Consider the following 18,550-nt stretch of genomic DNA (forward strand, 5'->3'; position numbering starts at 1 on the left):
GTTCTTTACATAGGATACTAAACCCTTGTGAGATAAGTAATTTGCAAATATTTTCTCCCAATCTGTAGGCTGTCTTTTCACTTTCTTGATAATGTTCTTTGATGAACAAAAGTTTCAGATTTTGATCAAGTCTAGTTTATTTATGTTTTCTTTTGTGGCTTGGGTTTTTGGTGCCATGTCTAAGATGCCATTGCCAAATTCAAGGGCTCAGAAATTTACCTCTATATTTCCTTTGAGGAGTTTTATTGTTTTAGCTGTTATATTTAGGTCATTGATCTATTTTGAGTTAGCCTTTTTATATGGTGTAAGATAAGGGTCCAACTTCAATTCATTCTTTTACATGTGAAAATTCAGTTGTTCCAGCACCATCTGTTGAAGAGACTGTTATTTTCCTATTGAATGGTCTTGGCATCCTTGTCAAAAATCAATTGGCCATATATGCATGGATTTATTTTTGGACTCTTAATTCTATTCCATTGGTCTATATGTCTATCCTTATGCCAGTACCACATTGCTTTGATTACTTTTGTTTCATAAGTTTTGAAATTGGGACTTGAGCCCTCTGATTTTGTTCTTTTTTTAAAGAGTATTTTAGCTATTCAGAGCCCCCTTGCAATTCTATATAAATGTGAAGATCAGTTTTTCTATTTTTGCAAAACAGTTTGTTGCAATTTTGACAGGGAGTGCTTGGAATCTGTAGATCACTTTGGGTACAGCTCTGTTTTTTTTTTTTTTTTTTTCCCTGGCCTATTAGAATTATTGGGAAGGCTCCTTACCTGGTTCCAGAGGTGCTAACCTTGAATCTCCTTAGCCAGGAGGCTTAATAACTTCTCAGCACTCTGTACATGGTAAGGTTGGAGCAGGCAAACCAGTCAGAATGTTCATTGCCTATCTTCTCCTAGAGCTGGCTGAACACATCATTCAAAATACCAACACATCTCTCTTGCATTTGTTCCAGCCTGGAGACCACACTTTAGATCCCACTGTCTTAGTGGGTTGATGAATCAGCATCCAATTGAGGAACTGAAATTGGACCAGCTGGGTGTTTACAAGCTCAATTGGAAAGCAGACATTGAACTAGCTCTTAGATTTCCAGTAAGTTTTCCCCTTTTGTGAATGTACTTTATCACTTTTGTAGTTAAATATATTTTGCAGCTCATATATATACATACATATATATATATAGGCTAGGAATGCATTCAGTTGCATGTAACAGAAGATTTATTTTTTTCACACAATGGAAGTCCAAAGGTAGGTGGCTCTTGGCATTAGTTCAGGCACTCAAAGATCTCAGTGCTGGCATCCTTGCAGTACTTTTTGTCTTTCCCTCACAATCTCAAGATGGCTTCACCACTCCAAATATCACATCTACCTTCACAACAGGAAATGGTGGGAGAAGCACCCCAGAGCTTATGTCGAGAAGATAGAAGCTTTCCAGGAAGCCCTAGAAGATTTCCCATTATCTTTTGTTAATTAGAATTGTATCCCATGGCTCTCTGTAGGTGAAAAGGAACTGGAACCTTAGGGAACAGGATTGTCATGATTGGCTTTAACCAATCCTGATCCATTGCCTGAAGCCGAGCACATCACCTTCCTAAATACAATTGGAATTTTGTTGGCAAGGAATAAGGAGCAGCAAGATATCAGTGTACTACTTAGGCATATACACTTATGTGGTTATTTTATTATCTATTTTCTTAAGCACTTTCTACCTCTGAGGGCCTGTTCTCATCCCAGATATTCTAAGAATATAGAATAACCAAAAATTGTCTCGTCCTATCTATTTTCCATTTGGTCCTGGATGGTGGCTTGGTGCATACTGAAGTTAGTTGTAGAGATGGCAGGATGTGGCCTTAGGCTGTAAACAAATGTGAGGAGGCTTACAGGCACTGTGTCTTTAAGGCCCCGAGTTCACACTGTTCATGATATGTTTCCTAATTATTTCCTTTAAATGTTGAAAGCGCTTTCTTTTCTTGCCCTTTAGGGGAAAAAACCAAGTTTCAAAAAAGCATCTCACCAATGATTCAATCAAAGAAATGTCATTAATGAGAAGACAGAAAAAAAAAAATCCTCCAACATTGTATTTGGGTAGATTTCAAAAGTTAATTTGTATTTCAAAATGTGAATGTAAATTAAAAGGCTAAATACTTGAAAGTCAAAAATATTCCTTATTTGACATTAAAGTCAGTGAATTGATCACATTTGCTGAATGTAGCTAGTAAAAAGTGCTAATTTATGGCTAAGTAATTAAACAGGGAGACAGATGGAGAATCGAATGAGTTTTCTTCACATTCAATTTGCATACTGTTTCTGATGGTGCATACTCTTATTGCTCTGTGTGGTGCCCTCCAGTATTAGAAGAACATAAAGAGCTATTTATGTCAGCTTTGCTCAAGCAACCCCAAAGAAAGAAAAGGGGAATTATATCAAGTCCTAGACTTAGATAAAATACAGAGCTCAGTTAGATGTTCTCTTCTGTTTCTTGCTCATTCATCATTTTTGCTTCCATTTCATAGTGGATAGAATAGGCAGCTGTCAAATAGTGGAATTTTCTCCTTTCTCCATTGTATTATGGAAAACGCCATGGTCTGGGAATCAGAAGATGGTCTAATTTTAGCTTTCTCAGTAACTAGTTGTGTGACATTGGACAATTCTGTTCTCTGCAGTCGTAGTTGCCTCATTTGACATTTGAGTTGAATGTTGCCTAGATTATTTCTAGGCAGTATGGCACAGTGGAGAAAGCAAGGACTCTAATTTTGATCTTGGATCAACCACCTACCAGCTGAGTGATCTTGGATAACTTAGTTTAGCCACTCTGTGCTGCAGGTTCTTATTAGCAAAATGAGGATGTTTGGTGATCATTTTATGCAAAGCCCTTAGAATAGTGCCTGGAATATAAGCACCCCTCGATGTTAGCTGTTTTGTTTGTTATCTCTAAGATTCCTTAGTATGCTAAGAATCCTCGAGTCTGTGTTAAAGCATGAAGGAAGGTGACCTAATGACAGCTAATCCAGCTTGCTTGCACCCTGTGTCAGACTTGTAATTTCTAGAAATTACCATCAGAGATAATTTAACTATCAGGACCTTACTTGCACTCCCTTGATGATACTGAGTCACCAGAGGGAAAGATTTCAATGCCTTCCAGGCCATGCCAGTGCTCACATGCGCTAGGGTGGTACTGGCTGGGGGAAGTGGTCCATCAGCCAATGCTGTGCTCAGAGTTGTTTTGATAGTTGCTGGTAGCACTTGCAGAAGGGAACCGTGACCCTCTCCTCCATCTCCCATGCCTTCAGTTCAACAGAGAGGACCTGGAAGTCAATATCCCTGGCACTGGCATTAAGAGATACAACTCTGGTTTTGCCACCTGCTCTCCACTTCCACCTGAGCTCTGCTCTAGCTGCACAGAGCTTGCTCCGAGCTCCAGGCTCCTGCTAAGCTAGACCACCATCAACTCCCTCCAGCTGACTTCATGATAACCTACCGTGATCTCATCGGCCACAAAGAGGTATCCTCTGACTTTTACAAAGATCCTGGAGATCAGGGACAGGCTGTGTCTGGAGGTGGAGGGGAAGATGGTCAGTAGGACAGAGGGTAACATTGAAGACTTGCCCATTAGTGAGAATGCCTCCACTGAAGACCCCTACGGTAAAGATATAGAAAGCACAGTAATTGATGCTGTTGTTATCATCATGAACCATCACTTGCCAGAAACCAGCTCCACAAAAGAAGCCTACAGGAAGTACATCAAAGATTACATGAGATGAGTCAAAGGCAAACTTGAAGAACAGAGACCATAAAAAGTAAATTTTTTATGACAGACTGCAGAACAAATCAAGCACATCCTTGCTAATTTCAAAAAGTACCAGTTCATTATTTGTGAGGACATGAATCCAGATGGCATGCTGGCTCTACTGGACTACCATGAAGATGATGTGACCCCAGATATGATTTTCTTTAAGGATCATTTAGAAATGGAAAAATGTTAACAGATTTGGCAATTGCTTTGGATCTATCACCTGTCATTGTAACTGGCTACCACTTGTCATCCACACAACACCTTTGAAGACAAATGGAACTGATGTCACCTTGAGCACTTTATTTTGACCATGATTTATTTGGAGTGGAAGCATTGTTTCTGAGGGGAAAAAAAAAAAAAAGAAAAGCATACCATATATAGGTTGTCTAAAAATAAAATACATTTAAAGTTTAAAAAAATACAACTCTGTGACCTAGACTGGAGCTGTCAGCTACCTCTTTCCCACCTACATATATACTCACATGGAGCTCTGCGAAGGAGAGAAGCAAAATTTCTTTATAATTTTTTAGAGGTTTGTTTATTTATTTATTTACCTTTCACTGGATTTTTTATTTTATTTTATTTATTTATTTATTTTTGACAGAGTCTTGCTCTGTTGCCAGGCTGGAGTGTAGTGGCACAATCTGGGCTCATTGCAACCTCTGCCTCCTGGGTTCAAGTGATTCTCCTGCCTCAGCCTCCCGAGTAGCTGGGACTACAGGCACATGCTTCCATGCCCATCTAATTTTTGTATTTTTAGTAGAGACAGGGTTTCACCATGTTGGCCAGGATGGTCTTGATCTCTTGACCTCGTGATCTGCCCGCCATATTTAACCAGTCATAGATAGAGAAGACCCAATGATGAGGTGCAAATGGTTTTACAATCCATTTCATTTTCACTTTTGTGGTGTAGCCAGTTGTTTGGGATTACAACAGTACTAAAATCTTTAAAAATAAAGCTCTTCTCATGCCTGTAATCCTAGCACTTTGGGAGGCAGAGGCGGGCAGATCACTTGAGGCCAGGAGTTTGAGAGTAGCCTGGCCAACATGCAAAACCCTATCTCTACTAAAAATAAAAAAATTAACCAGGTGTGGTGGTGCATGCCTATAATCCCTGCTACTTGGGAGGCTGAGGCACAAGAATCACTTGAACCCAGGAAGTGAAGGTTGTGGTGAGCTGAGACCATGCCACTGTGCTACAGCCTGGATGACAGAGTGAGACTGTCTCAAAAGAAAAGAGGGCTCTAAAAGATGTCCATGATGGACATCACTGTCTGGCAAGCAGGACCCCTTGTTCTTCCAAAAGTACCTTGATGTACTTCTTATTGTTTTAATGTAATGACAGATCAAGGTGCTCTGTCCTTCCCTACCCAAAAATTGCGAACTGGTTCCCAATTAGGCAACTTGGCTTCTACTCTGACTTTAAATCTCATGCAAAGTGACATAAGAATGGGTGTTGGGCATTCTTCATTTGTGTCTCTTTCTCCGCTCTCCAGCTATCCACCTTACTCGGTGTCCTGCAAGGTTCATGTTTATGGATTACATCGGAAGGCTTCCTTAACCTCTGCTTCCATTTGGGTTTGGCCGACGGAAGGCACTGGCTGAAGATGAGAAGGTAGAAGAGTGAATTGGGGATGTTTTTCACCTTCTGCCCTCTCTGCTGGGCACAGTAGGTTGGTTCTTTCCCTCTCCTAATGCCTCAGCTTCATATGGTAACCCTAAAAATTAATAAATCCTTTTCCAGTTTAGTACTATCATAGAACAGCAGGCTTGGTTATTGCTCTTTGAAAATCAGTGTCAATGTGAGTTGAAATCTGTCTAGAAGAAAAAAAACCCAAAAATAATATTTTAAAGCTTTGTATTCAGAAATCAGGTTAGGAGCTAAAACAATAAAAATTTATAAAAAAATTTTAAAGGCTGGATGTGGTGGCTCACATCTGTAATCCCAGCACTTTGGGAGGCCAAGGTGGATGGATCACCTGATGTCAGGAGTTCAAGACCAGACTGGCTAACATGGTGAAACCCTGTCTCTACTAAAAATACAAAAATTAACTGGACATGGTGTTGCATGCCTGTAATCCCAGCTACTCGGGAGGCTGAGGCAGGGAAGTTGATTGAAGCCAGGAGACGGAGGTTGCAGTGAGCCGAGATCATGCCACTGCACTCCAGCCTGGGCGACAGAGCAAGACTGTCTTAAAAAAAAAAAAAAAATTATGAGCTGCAGTTACTTTAAAAAAAAAAAAAGAGAATTCATTTATAAGTTTATAATAAACCAATAAATTTATTAATCTCTTGGTAGATATTTTCATTTATCTAAAAGTATCTTCTTGTGTGATTTCTTCTTTGATTCATTGGTTCTTTAGTTGTATTAATTTTCATATTTATGTAAATTTCCCAAATTGCCTTCTGTAACTGATTTTTAATCTCATTGCATTGTGGTCAGAAAATAGGCATTTCTTATTTCAGCCCTTTTAAGCATATCAAGGTCTTATTTTACAGCTTAACGTATAGTCTTTCCTGAATAAATTTCCATGTGTGCTTTAGAAGAATATGTGTTGTTCTCTCATTGGGTGCATTGTTCTATAGATGTCTGTTAGATCTAGTTGTGTTATAATGTTGTTCAAGTCTTCTATTTCCTCATGGATTATGTATAGTTGTTCTACCTATTTTGAAGTCTCCAAATATTATTGTTTTTGAAATAGATAAATATTATTATCTATTTCTCCTTTCATATCTGTTCCTTTTGTCTGATTTTGCTTCATGTATTTTGAGGCTCCGTTGTCAGGTGCATATATGTTTATAATTGTTATGCTTTCTTTATGGATTGTTGCAAACCTTTGCCTAATTTCTAGAGTTCTGAAAAAGTTGATACTGACTATTGTTGCTAGGCTTTCTTTCTTTCTTTCTTTCTTTCTTTCTTTCTTTCTTTCTTTCTTTCTTTCTTTCTTTCTTCCTTCCTTCCTTCCTTCCTTCCTTCCTTCCTTCCTTCCTCTTCCCTTCTTTCCTTTTTTCTTCTTTCTCTTCCTTCCTTCCTTCCCTCTCTCCTTCCCTCCCTCCCTCCTTTGTTCCTTCCTGCCTTCTCTTCTTCCTTCCTTCCTCCCTCCTTCCCTCCCTTCCTTCCTTCCTTCCTTCCTTCCTTCCTTCCTTCCTTCCTTCCTTCCTTCCTTCCTTCCTTCCATCCATCCTTCCTTCTTTCTTTCTTTTTTTTGTGTGTTCTTGTTGTTTTTGTGGAGAAGCAGCTTTTTGGAGATCCTTACTCTGCCATTCCTGGTGATGTCTCTCTGCAGTTTCTAATAAGAGAAAGTCTCTAAGAGTTTCAAATAGAAGTATACATTTATGTTGTGTGTTCTTGGAAAGACCTTTTTTTTTTAGACTCGCTTTTACATAAAATAAGAAAACAATTAGTAAACACTGGGGTAAAATAAACTTTAGCATAATTAACAACTACTAAACTGGCCATTTTTACATGAACATATGAGGTGTGACATGAATCTGAAAACTGATCCAACTAGTAGGCATCATTTCAACGTCACTAGAAGAGTCAATCTGATGAGTCTCTGTCAATGTTGACCATCTTGACCATTGTTACATTTTGGGTGCTATTGATTAATCTGTGGTTCTTTGGATTCATCTCACAGAGTACAGATGTTAGGTATAGACTTTATCTTTCTTAAAATATGAATGGTTATGATCTTATCCCTTTCAACAGTAGAGATGTTTGATGAAGATTTGTATCTACCATGTGTTATTCATATAAACATTCTGCATAAGTAGAAGTTCACTGGAGGGTCACTTTGATTTTTTTCCAAGACCATTTATATACTCCAAAGATGAGTAATGAACTAATAGAGAACAATTACTGACTAAAATATTAAATAAAACTGGACATGAAAAAGGAAGTCCACATGAAATCCAAGGTGTTGCCAATAAAATTAAGAAATGCTAAAAACAGTCGGCAACTTTGTAATAGCAATGTTAACTTTTCTTCCCAAATAACTAGTAGGTACTTAGATTTTCTTTTTAAGTATTGGCTAAAAAGCCCAAATTACCTGAATTTCCTTTGAACTTTTTGTCTTTCATACATGGACCTTGCCACATTTTTGGTCATATCATAATTATTTTGTTGCTTTTATTTCCCTCTTAGGTTGCATGGGCTTCAGTAGCATGGCCTGTGCCAGTCATCTATTTTTCTCCAAGGACACCAAGCACAACATTTTGCACACAATTGGTATATTTAAAAAACGGGTCTTGCATTCAGGAAATCACACACTAAAAACAAGAAGAGTTTATGGGAAAAATAGGGTTAGGAGCAGACTACTCAAAACCTAAAGTACTTTATCACAAGAGCGTGAGTAAAGACAAGCCTAGGAGTGAAAAAGACATGCTAAATTTGTAACAACAAAAGAAATGTTAAAGTAAATAGTTATCTCCTTTTAAAAGGTGATGGCATGAGCTTCCTTTCTTAAATGCTCACTGAGCTGATAGATGAATTTTTTCTGGCCCACCAGTTAGGGAATGAAGATTTTTATCTCCCTAAAATTCATGTGTTGAAATATAATCACCATTGTGATGGACTGGGAAGTGGGGCCTTTAGGAGTTAATGGGTGGAACCCTCATGAGCGGGACTAGGACCCTTATAAAAGGGATCCCAGAGAGGTAGCTTACCCTCTTCTGCCACGTGAGGCTCCGACGAGAAGGTAGCTGTCTGCGACCCAGAAGAGCACCCTCACCAGAATCCGACCATACTGGGTCCCTGATCTCAGACCTCCAGCCTCCAGAACTGTGAGAAATACATTTCTGTTGCTTATAAACCACTCAGTTGATGGTAATTTGTTATGGTAGCCTGAGCCGAGATACCACCCATTTTCTGAGGTTGCAGCTCTTTGACAATTCAGATCCACACAGGGGTTTTAGTTCCCCCTCTTCATCTTGCCCAATGCCTCAGCAACTATTCCCGCATGAACACTGAAACCCGAGTATACCTTGGTTATTTAGAACAACAACCAGGCCCCAGCACATCTACAGTGGCAGCTTACATACCACTTTTCAGTTCTCTCCTCCATGTGGCCACTAGAGTTTCTTCTTTACTTCCTCCTTGTGAGCTAAACTAAATTTTAAAAGGGTTTTTAAAATCCTAGCGTTTTAGGCAGCATAGCAAGGAGTCTATTGAGGGAGCTTTTTGCTGTTATCTATTATCTTAGTCTGCCATCTTCCCAGCAGAGCTCCCACTTCCATTATTCTTTTCACAGAATCCTTTGCTAACAGATCACTGTTACTAGAATAATATGAACATTGGGTTCATTATGTATAGCAGGCTACATTTACGGGAAGAGAGAGAAGGAGAAACAGAGATTTAGTAAGAAGAGGAATTCATTTTATATTGAAGGTATAATTTTGAGGCCAGGTGCAGTGGCTCATGCCTGTAATCCCACAACTTTGGGAGGCCAAGGTGGGAGGATTGCTTGAGCAAAGGAATTTGAGACCAGCCTGGGCAACAGAGTAACACTCCATATCCACAAAATATTTAAAAACTAGGTAGGTGCAGTGTCATGTGGCTGTCCTCCCAACTGCTCAGGAGCCTGAAGTGGGAGGATCACTTGAGCCCAGGAGATGGAGGCTGCAGTGAGCCGTGATCATGCCGTTGCCCTCTAGCCTTGGCAACAGAGCAAGACTCTGTCTCAAAAAACAAAAAATAGGAAGTATAATTTTGAGCCAGTTCTCTAGAGTTTATCAGGTTTTCTTCCCAGCATTTTCTCTAACATACACTGTCCACACAGAAGGTTGAATGATTGCTTTAGGACTAATTACTCAATGTGTGCATTATTAGACCTTTTGTCTTTGTCCCTCTTCTCTATTTATTAGCATGTCTGCAGTTGGCTGAACCATGGAAAAAGATGCCATAGGAAACACTTAACAAAACTATTTAATAACAATCATTAACGTCTCTTATAGAACCGTGACTGGAAAGATGGAACCACTGGTTGAAATAAGATCTGAATCCTTACTGTCTCTGCTCTTGTTCTCTTCTTCTATACATATAAATTTGACAACTGCATCTGAAACAACCTATAGGGTCCGTTGCTAAAGGGAATTTTAAATTTTCTTCCATGGAACACTAGGTTTCCAGAGAGTCCTTAATGAATTCTGCAGGAAATAGTATATCTGTTTACTTATTCAACAAATATTCACTGAGTGTTGGCCAGATATCTGACACTGGGTTGGGCCTGGTCTTTGGGGAGACAGAACTGCCAAATTTCTGGCCCTTACTCCTTCAACCAGAGCAGCTCTGCTGGTGTCTGCTTTGTAGTTGACAATCTGTGTATGTGGGGGAGGAGGTTCTGCTGCCTAAAGAAAATTTGAAGCCTTCTGTGGCATAGGGAATGCCCTTATTTAATAGAAGTTATTATTAAGCAAAGCTATATTGGGGCTGTGGCCTAATAGTTCCACAATTTCCCCCCTTTCTGCAAAAACATGAAAGAAAGCATGTGGAATTTTTGTTGTGGCTGGATTTCATAAGGGGAAGATGCTTCTCTGTGTAAAAAGATATACAAGAGAAAGCTGTGGTTGGACTCTGCAGTGTAAGTGACAAAAATCTCAGGCTGGGCGCAGTGGCTCACACCTGTAATCCCAGCACTTTGGGAGGCCAAGGCCGGTGGATCATCTGAGGTCAGGAGTTCAATACCAGCCTGGCCAACATGGTGAAACCCCATCTCTACTAAAAATAAAAAGGTTTATGCATCTGTACAATGAGGAGCACATAGTGAGTGTGCGTGTGGTTCAGGATCGTCTCTATTAAGCTGCTGTAACAAATGTCCCCTAAATCTCAGTGACTTACAAGAGGAAAGGTTTATTTCTTGCTCATGTTATACGTTCACTGTGCACTGTCTCTGTCTCCAGTTTGAGTCTGACCTGACTTTTGGACTCCAGCTAACGGAGCAGCCTCTTTCTGGAGCATCACTTGTCCATAGTGGGGGTGAATTAAAAACACGGTGAAGTTAAAGTTTGTTCTTACAGCTTCTGTCTGGGAGTGAGACAGGTCTCTGTTATTGACATCTCCTAGGCTAAACAAGTTAAATGGCTTCACTGGATGTCATTGGCACAGGGAAATATAACCTTTCCGTAGGGAGTGACAGCAAATATTTGGTAACAATAATGTGAAGTGCTCTAGTGCTCAGTAAACACGTGCTGATTAAGCAGCTATATACAATCAACAACCATGTATCAGTGCATTCTCAGCTCCCAACCCTGTAAACCTTTTCTGAGTAGAGGTCCCTGAGATGTTGTGCTTTGTGTGTTATGGGAAGAGCTGCAGTGAGCTGAAATTAATCTCAAGATTTTTTACTGTCATAACTAAGTCACAACTGGCCTTCAACACTCCCTACCGATTGGGTAAGGAAACCACAACATCCAGTCCCCAACCCCACTCTCTTTCGCCTTTTCAAAATGCGTTATAAAACATTAGAAGGAAAAAGGTCTGGAACTTCTAAGGATTAAGAAGAAATTCGCATCAGCAGAAAGCAAGGCTGTAAACCCCCCAGGAGTTGAAGAGCTTAGTTCCAGAGCCAGATTGTAGAAGACGGGGCTTAAAAACGAATCTGGAGCCATCTTATGTAAAACAAATGGTCCGCCAACAGGAAGCCTCAAAGCAGGGCGCAGAGTATGAAGGAATGAAATGGATTCCAGGCTGCCATGAGGATTTTCTTGATTGAAACAAGACCAGCTTATGGAATCATGCTCTGTGTGAGTCCACAATTTCCCCCCTTTCTGCAAAAACATGAAAGAAAGCATGTGGAATTTTTGTTGTGGCTGGATTTCATAAGGGGAAGATGCTTCTCTGTGTAAAAAGATATACAAGAGAAAGCTGTGGTTGGACTCTGCAGTGTAAGTGACAAAAATCTCAGGCTGGGCGCAGTGGCTCACACCTGTAATCCCAGCACTTTGGGAGGCCAAGGCCGGTGGATCACCTGAGGTCAGGAGTTCAATACCAGCCTGGCCAACATGGTAAAACCCCATCTCTACTAAAAATAAAAAATTAGCTAGGTGTGGTGGCACGTGCCTATAATCTCAGCTACTCGGGGTGCTGAGGCAGGAGAATCGCTTGAACCCAGGAGGCAGAGGTTTCAGTGAGCTGAGATTGCGCCACTGCACTCCAGCCTGGGCGACAAAAAAACAAAAACAAAAACAAAAACAAAAAACAAACAAAAAAACTCAAAGTTGCCTTTGCAAAAGGAAATCCTCAAAGTTGAAAAGTCCAGAGATGGATTTTGCCTTTAGATATGACTGGATCCAGGAGTTCATGCAATATTACCAGGACTTTCTGTCTTTTGCCTTGCTTTTGTTTGGCTCTATTCTACAGAGAGGGTTGCATCTATCCAGGTTTCCCTCATCAGGGCCTTGCCCACTGCCTGCCATGCTTGCCTTCGCTGAGCTTTTAAACATCTCCAGAGCTATCTGCAACAGAACTGCATCTTTAGCCAGCTGCTGGCCTGTGTCAGTTCTTCCTTTGCAGCTGATAGGGCCTCTTTGTGGGCTGCCACCCAGGTCCTCTGGCTCTCATCCTTGGCCATTTACTGCTGGTAATCAACCCTCAGTCTCTCATCATCTTTCTGTAGGGTGTCAGCGTGACTTAGCATTACTCAACCAACACTGTTGTCTTTATATGCTTTGTTTCCCCAGATTTTTCAAAGCCCACATCATTGTACCTGCCACAGGCTTCTCTGCCACTGGACATTTGGCCAGGCCACCGCTGGTGAAATCTGTCACATTAGAGCCATACCTTGTAACAGGGGTTATCCTTGCCCCACCTACCAACCCAGACCTCACGCTCTTGGCCTGCCAGGCAGTAAGTGAGGAAGTCAGAAATTCTTGTCTTTCCACCTGCATTGTCTGGCCTCTAGTTACTGCTTAAGCTTCTAGGTCCTCCAAGAAATGGTCATTCAAATTGGATTAGGTGTGTGAGAATTTTTTAGGAAAAATGCCTGTGAGAAAATGGGAAGGGGATACCCTTCAGACCTTTTTTTTTTTTTTTTTTTTTTTTTTGAGACAGAGTCTCGCTCTGTTGCCCAGGCTGGAGTGCAGTGGTGTGATCTCAGCTCACTGCAACCTCCACCTCCCAGGTTCAAGCAATTCTCCTGCTTCAGGCTCCCAAGTAGCTGGTACTATAGGTGCACGCCACCATGCCTGGCTAATTGTTGTATTGGTTTTTTTTTTTTTAGTAAAGACGGACTTTCACTATGTTGGCCAGGCTGGTCTTGAACTCCTGACCTTGTGATCCACTTGCCTCGGCCTCCCAAAGTGCTGGGATTACAGGTGTGAGCCACTGTGCCTGGCCTCACCCTCAAACCTTGAGTGACGAAGGGAGGGAAGAGTGAGTGGAAGTTTCCTCTACTGATACGAAGTTTAAAGAAGTTTCCACAAGAATGCCATGTGGTCCTTGAGCCAACGTTGACCATCAGAAGGGTCCTGTCTCCAGGCAGGATTAGCTGCATAAGCTGATGGTCCAGTTTAACATTAATATGTAGGACTCTGTGTTAAAAATGTATTAAGAATTTTGGGCTGGGCGCAGTGGCTCCTGTCTGTAATCCCAGCACTTTGCAGGGCCAAGGTGGGTGGATTGCTTGATCCTAGGAATTTGACACCAGCCTGGGCAACATGGTGAAACCCTATCTCTTTAAAAAATACAAAAAATTAGCCAGACATGGTGGCATGCACCTGTAGTCCCAGTTACTCAGGAGGCTGAGGTGGGAGGACCACCTGAGCCTAGGAAGTCAAGGCTACAGTGAGCCATGATCAGGTCACTGCACTCCAGCCTGGATGATGGAGTAAAACCTTGTCTCAAAAAAAAAAAAAAAAAAAAAAAAAAAAAAAAAAAAAAAAGGAGACAGAGAATTTCAAGACAAAACAGCAGAGTGCTCAAGTGAGCATAGGGTCCTTCTGAGTTCAGGACCCTGAGTGACTGCTTGGGTCTCACAGCCATGAAACCAAATATGGTCTATCTTAGTATATCCCCACTGTGCTTAGTAATCAGCAGCCAAGCCCTTGGACAATCATGGCTCCCTGTAGTTAGAGACCTTCTAGGCATGTTCTCACGGTTCCTACAGATGAACAAATTTATTGTTTTTCTTGTATAGTTTTTGCTTTTTGTCTCTTAAGAAAGCTGAGGATAAACGTGTTATCCTCTATTTCTAGCAAATACTTTAAAAATGTTTTGGGGCTTTAATCCTGATGGAATTTATTTGTATTATTGGCACGAAGTAGGGGTTAACTTATTTTTTTTCCTCCAGTTGATAACCACATGTCACGTCATCACTTACTGAATGGCTGGTCTTTTCCCTTCTGATTTAAACGTCCACTGTTGTCAAATATTAGATTTCCATATATAAGGCATGACAAGAAGTGATAATGGAGCTGTTTGTAATCTTATTTTTGCTGAATCCCCAAGAGTGCAGACGCCATGTCTCACATTTCATGTGGAAACATCTAAAGGATTGAAAAGGGGATGTCTAAAGATAGTTTTTTTGGGCTGGGTGCAGTGGCTCACACCTGTAATCCCAGTAGTTTGGGAGGCCAAGGCGGGTGGATCACCTGAGGTCAGGAGTTCAAGACTAGCCTGGTCAATATGGTGAAACCCTGTCTCTACTAAAAATACAAAAAATTAGCTGGGCGTTGGATGCCTGCCTGTAATCCCAGCTACTCAGGAGGCTGTGGCAGGAGAATTGCTTGAACCCATGAAGCAGAGGTTGCAGTGAACCAAGATTGCGCCACTGCATTCCAGCCTGGGGGACAGAGTGAGATTCCATCTCCAGAAAAAAAAAAAAAAAAAAAAGATCGACCCTTGACCTATCAATAATATAATGTGCATGAAATAATTAAGATTGAAATTAGAGGAGGATTATCCTTAGAGTTATTGTTGAATCTTGAGTCTCTCCTACCTCTCTCCTTGCCCCTGGGTTCTCCTTGGGTTTCACCATTGCAAGGCCCCAGCCAGAGCTGTGAGTGGACAAGGAGAGATGTGGGAGCACTGCCTGCCTGGCTGCCTCCCTGCTGGGCGCTGTGTGGAATCGCTGCAGTTCTCTGCCTTTGGCCACAGCATGTGCTGGACTTAGACACCCCTCCCTCCTCTGCTTCTCCAAGTCCAGGGGCGAGATGTGTTCCCGGCTTTTGCTACCCTCAGAGGACCTCCCCTCCTTTGTCTGTTTCCCTCAACTCTGCCCACGCTCTTATTCAGAATCCTCGCTTCATTCCGTCATCTTCCATTTTCCCTTCCAAATGCACCATCTGTTTCCAATGGAAAGGAATGTCAGTGTGATGTCCTCTCATCTTTTAGAAGATGATATTTCTTCATTTTTCTCCTAAGTCAAGCCTTAACATAAGTGGTTTTGTCCATTTTGTGCTGCTGTAACAAAAAGCCTGAGACGGGGTACTTTATAAAGAACAGAAATGTATTTTTTCACAGTTCTGGGGGCTGGGAAGTCCAAGATCAGGGGCCATATCTGGTGAGGGCCTTTGTGCTGTGTTATCCCATGACAGAGGAGAAATTGCGAAGAGAGGGCTAGAGGTAGAGGTAGAGATGGAGACAGATAGAGGGGGCTGAACCTGTCCTTTCATAAGGAACCTACTCCTGTGAAAATGGCATTAATCCATTCATGAGGGTAGAGCCCTTGTGACCTAAACACCTCTTAAAGTTCCACTCCCCAACACCTCCACACTGGGGATCTAGTTTTGGAGCACACATCTGAACCATAGCAATATGATTATTGAAGAAAACTTGGGAATTGGAGGCACAGTGCAGAAGAGTTGCAGGCTGTATCCCCAGTGTTCTTCTTTTCTCTGTTCTATCCCCCATCCCTAGGTAGTCCCATCTAGGCCCAGAGTTTCAAATCCATCTATTAATATATGTTGCAGGCTGCGTGCAGTGGCTCACACCTGTAATCCCAGCACTTTGGGAGGCCGAGGCGGGCAGATCACAAGGTCAGGAGACCAAGACCATCCTGGCTAACACGGTGAAACCCTGTTTCTACTAAAAAGACAAAAATTAGGTGGGTGTGGTGGCAGCGCCTGTAGTTCCAGCTACTCAGGAGGCTGAGGCAGGAAAATTGCTTGAACCTGGGAAGCGGAGGTTGCGGTGGGCCGACATCGCGCCGCTGCATTCCAGCCTGGCAACAGAGCGAGACTCCGTCTAAAAAATAATAATAATATGCTGCAGACTCTCGAATTTGTATCTTCAGCCAGTCTTCTCTTCTAAGTTCCAGGTTTGTATGTCCAAAGCCTATTTACTCTGTCCACCTGGTATCTAACTGAGCTCCTGATCCTTCTCCACCTCCATGACCCCAAGTCACCCTCCATCTGATACACCTTCCTCCTTCAGACTGGCCTATCTCAGTCATGGCACGTCACACGCCCAGCTGCTGAGACTCCAACGTGGAGTTACTGACAATGATTTCCCTATTACTCTCTGCTATGGACTGTTTCTGTCTCCTCAAAATTCCCCTGTTGAAATCCTAGCCCCTAATGTGATGGTATTAGGAGGTGGGGCCTTTGGAGGATGATTGGGTTATGAATGTGGTTAGTGCCCTTATGAAGGAGGTTGATATGGTCTGACTGTGTCCTCACCCAAATCTCATCTTGAATCGTAGTTCTCATAACCCCCACGTGTTGTGGGAGGGACCCGGTGGGAGGTAATTGAATCATGAGGGCAGTTACCCCCATGCTGCTGTTCTCGTGATAGTGAGTGAGTTCTCAGGAGATCCGATGGCTTTATAAGGGGCTTTTCCCTCTTTTGCTTGGCGCTTCTCTTGCCTGCCACCATGTAAGACATGTCTTTGCTCCTCTTTTGCCTTCCACCATGATTGTGAGGCCTCCACAGCCATGTAGAACTGTGAGTCCATTAAACCTCTTTCCCTTATAAATTACCCGGTCTCGGGTATGTCTTTATTAGCAGCGTGAGAACGGACTAATACAGAGGTCACAGAGAGCTTTTGTTCCACCAAGTGACGATACAGTGAGAAGCCACCATCTATCAACAGGCAAGGGGGTCTCCGGGTCATAGATGGGGAGTCCTTTACCAGATACTGAGTCTGCATGCACCTTGATCTTGGACTTTGCAGCGTCCAGAACTGTGAGAAGTAAATATTTGTTGTTTAAGCCGCCAGTCTATGGTATTTTTGTTATAGCAGCTCAGGCGAAAGCACTCCCACCTCCGCTTTTCTTTCTCTCTCACATTGAGTCCATCGTCAAGTACCATTAGTCCGCCTCTCCATGCTGCTGCCATGAGCCTTGCCCAAGGAATCTTTATCACTTCTCCATGCAGGAGCCTTTTTAGGGTCTTCCTCCTTCTGTCCTTTTCCAATGAGTCGGACTTGTGTCACTGGGTAAATTGAACCACCTGTGTTTTTCCAGGGTGCATGGCCCAGGTGGCCAAGGGGCTGACATCCAACTCAATTCTGGTCTTGTGTCCTGCCATGGGGTGACCTCTGCTCTGAGGAAAGGGTGCCTGTCTCTAATTGTGCAATTAGAGGTCCTGGCTGCAATGCTCTCTCTAAAGACCTGGCTACTGCTGTCTTCACCATCATCCCCCATTGATTGCTCTGTATGTTAAAATAAATCTCTCTAGGTATACATACATGCATATACATGCATGCACATATACATGCATATACATAATGCATGTACACATACATGTGTGCATATGCATGCATATGGATGTATGTATACATGAATACAATGTGTGTACACATGCATGTACATTCACACATTATGTATGTTTATGATGTACATGCATGTATATGTCTCTCCATGTATGTGTGTGTATAACTATATCTATTTTACTTATTTATCTTTATTGGTTTAATCAGAGTTCTCCAGAGAAACAAAACCAATAGGTGGTATTATATATATACATATACCAACAGGAGGTTGCAATGCTACAGAGGCCTGGCTGCTGCTATCTCTTCACCATCATCCCTCATCGATTGCTCCGTACGTTGTATCCAGCACTCTGGCCGTACTGACCTCCTTCCTTTTATATATATATATCCCAACAGGAGGGAGGGGTGTGTGTGTGTGTGTGTGTGTGTGTGTGTGTATGTGTGTGTGTGTATATGTATACCTTTTGTTCTGCCATGTGATGACACAGCGAGAAGGCACCATCTATGAATGAACAAGGGGATCTCTAGTTCATAGATGGGGGCTCCTTTACCATATCCTGAATCTGCTTGCACTTTGATCTATATACCCCCTTTGATTTATATACACAAGGGGTATATAGATCAATTCATATATATATACACACATGGGGGTATATAGATCAATTCATATATATATACACTCACGGGGGTATATAGATCAATTCATATATATGTGTGTGTGTATATATATACACACACACACAGGGGGTATATAGATATACATATATACCCCCTACATATATACAGGGGGTATACATATATACAGGCGGTATGTAGATATATATACAGGGGGTATATAGATCAATTCATATATATATAAAACACTTTGATCTATATACCTCCTGTATGTGTATATACACCCATTATGTGTGTATATATACATGTGCGTGCACACACACCATAATATGTATATTGTATTATATATTATGGTATATACATACATATATGTATAAGGTCTATATATATATATATATATCTCCTATTGGTTTTGCTTCCCTGGAGAACTCTAATGAAAACAATAGATAAGATAAATCAGTAAAATAGATTACATACTGCAGCAGTTAGTGAT

At 41.7% G+C, this 18,550-nt stretch overlaps 1 pseudogene; it reads left to right on the plus strand.

Annotated features, from left to right (window-relative positions):
- Nucleotides 1-868: 868 nt before the first annotated feature.
- LOC105472731 (translationally-controlled tumor protein-like) lies at nt 869-4,243 on the plus strand (annotated as a pseudogene).
- Nucleotides 4,244-18,550: the final 14,307 nt, after the last annotated feature.

This window comes from Macaca nemestrina, chromosome 4 (genome assembly GCF_043159975.1).
Source record: "Macaca nemestrina isolate mMacNem1 chromosome 4, mMacNem.hap1, whole genome shotgun sequence".
Lineage (NCBI taxonomy): Eukaryota > Metazoa > Chordata > Mammalia > Primates > Cercopithecidae > Macaca > Macaca nemestrina.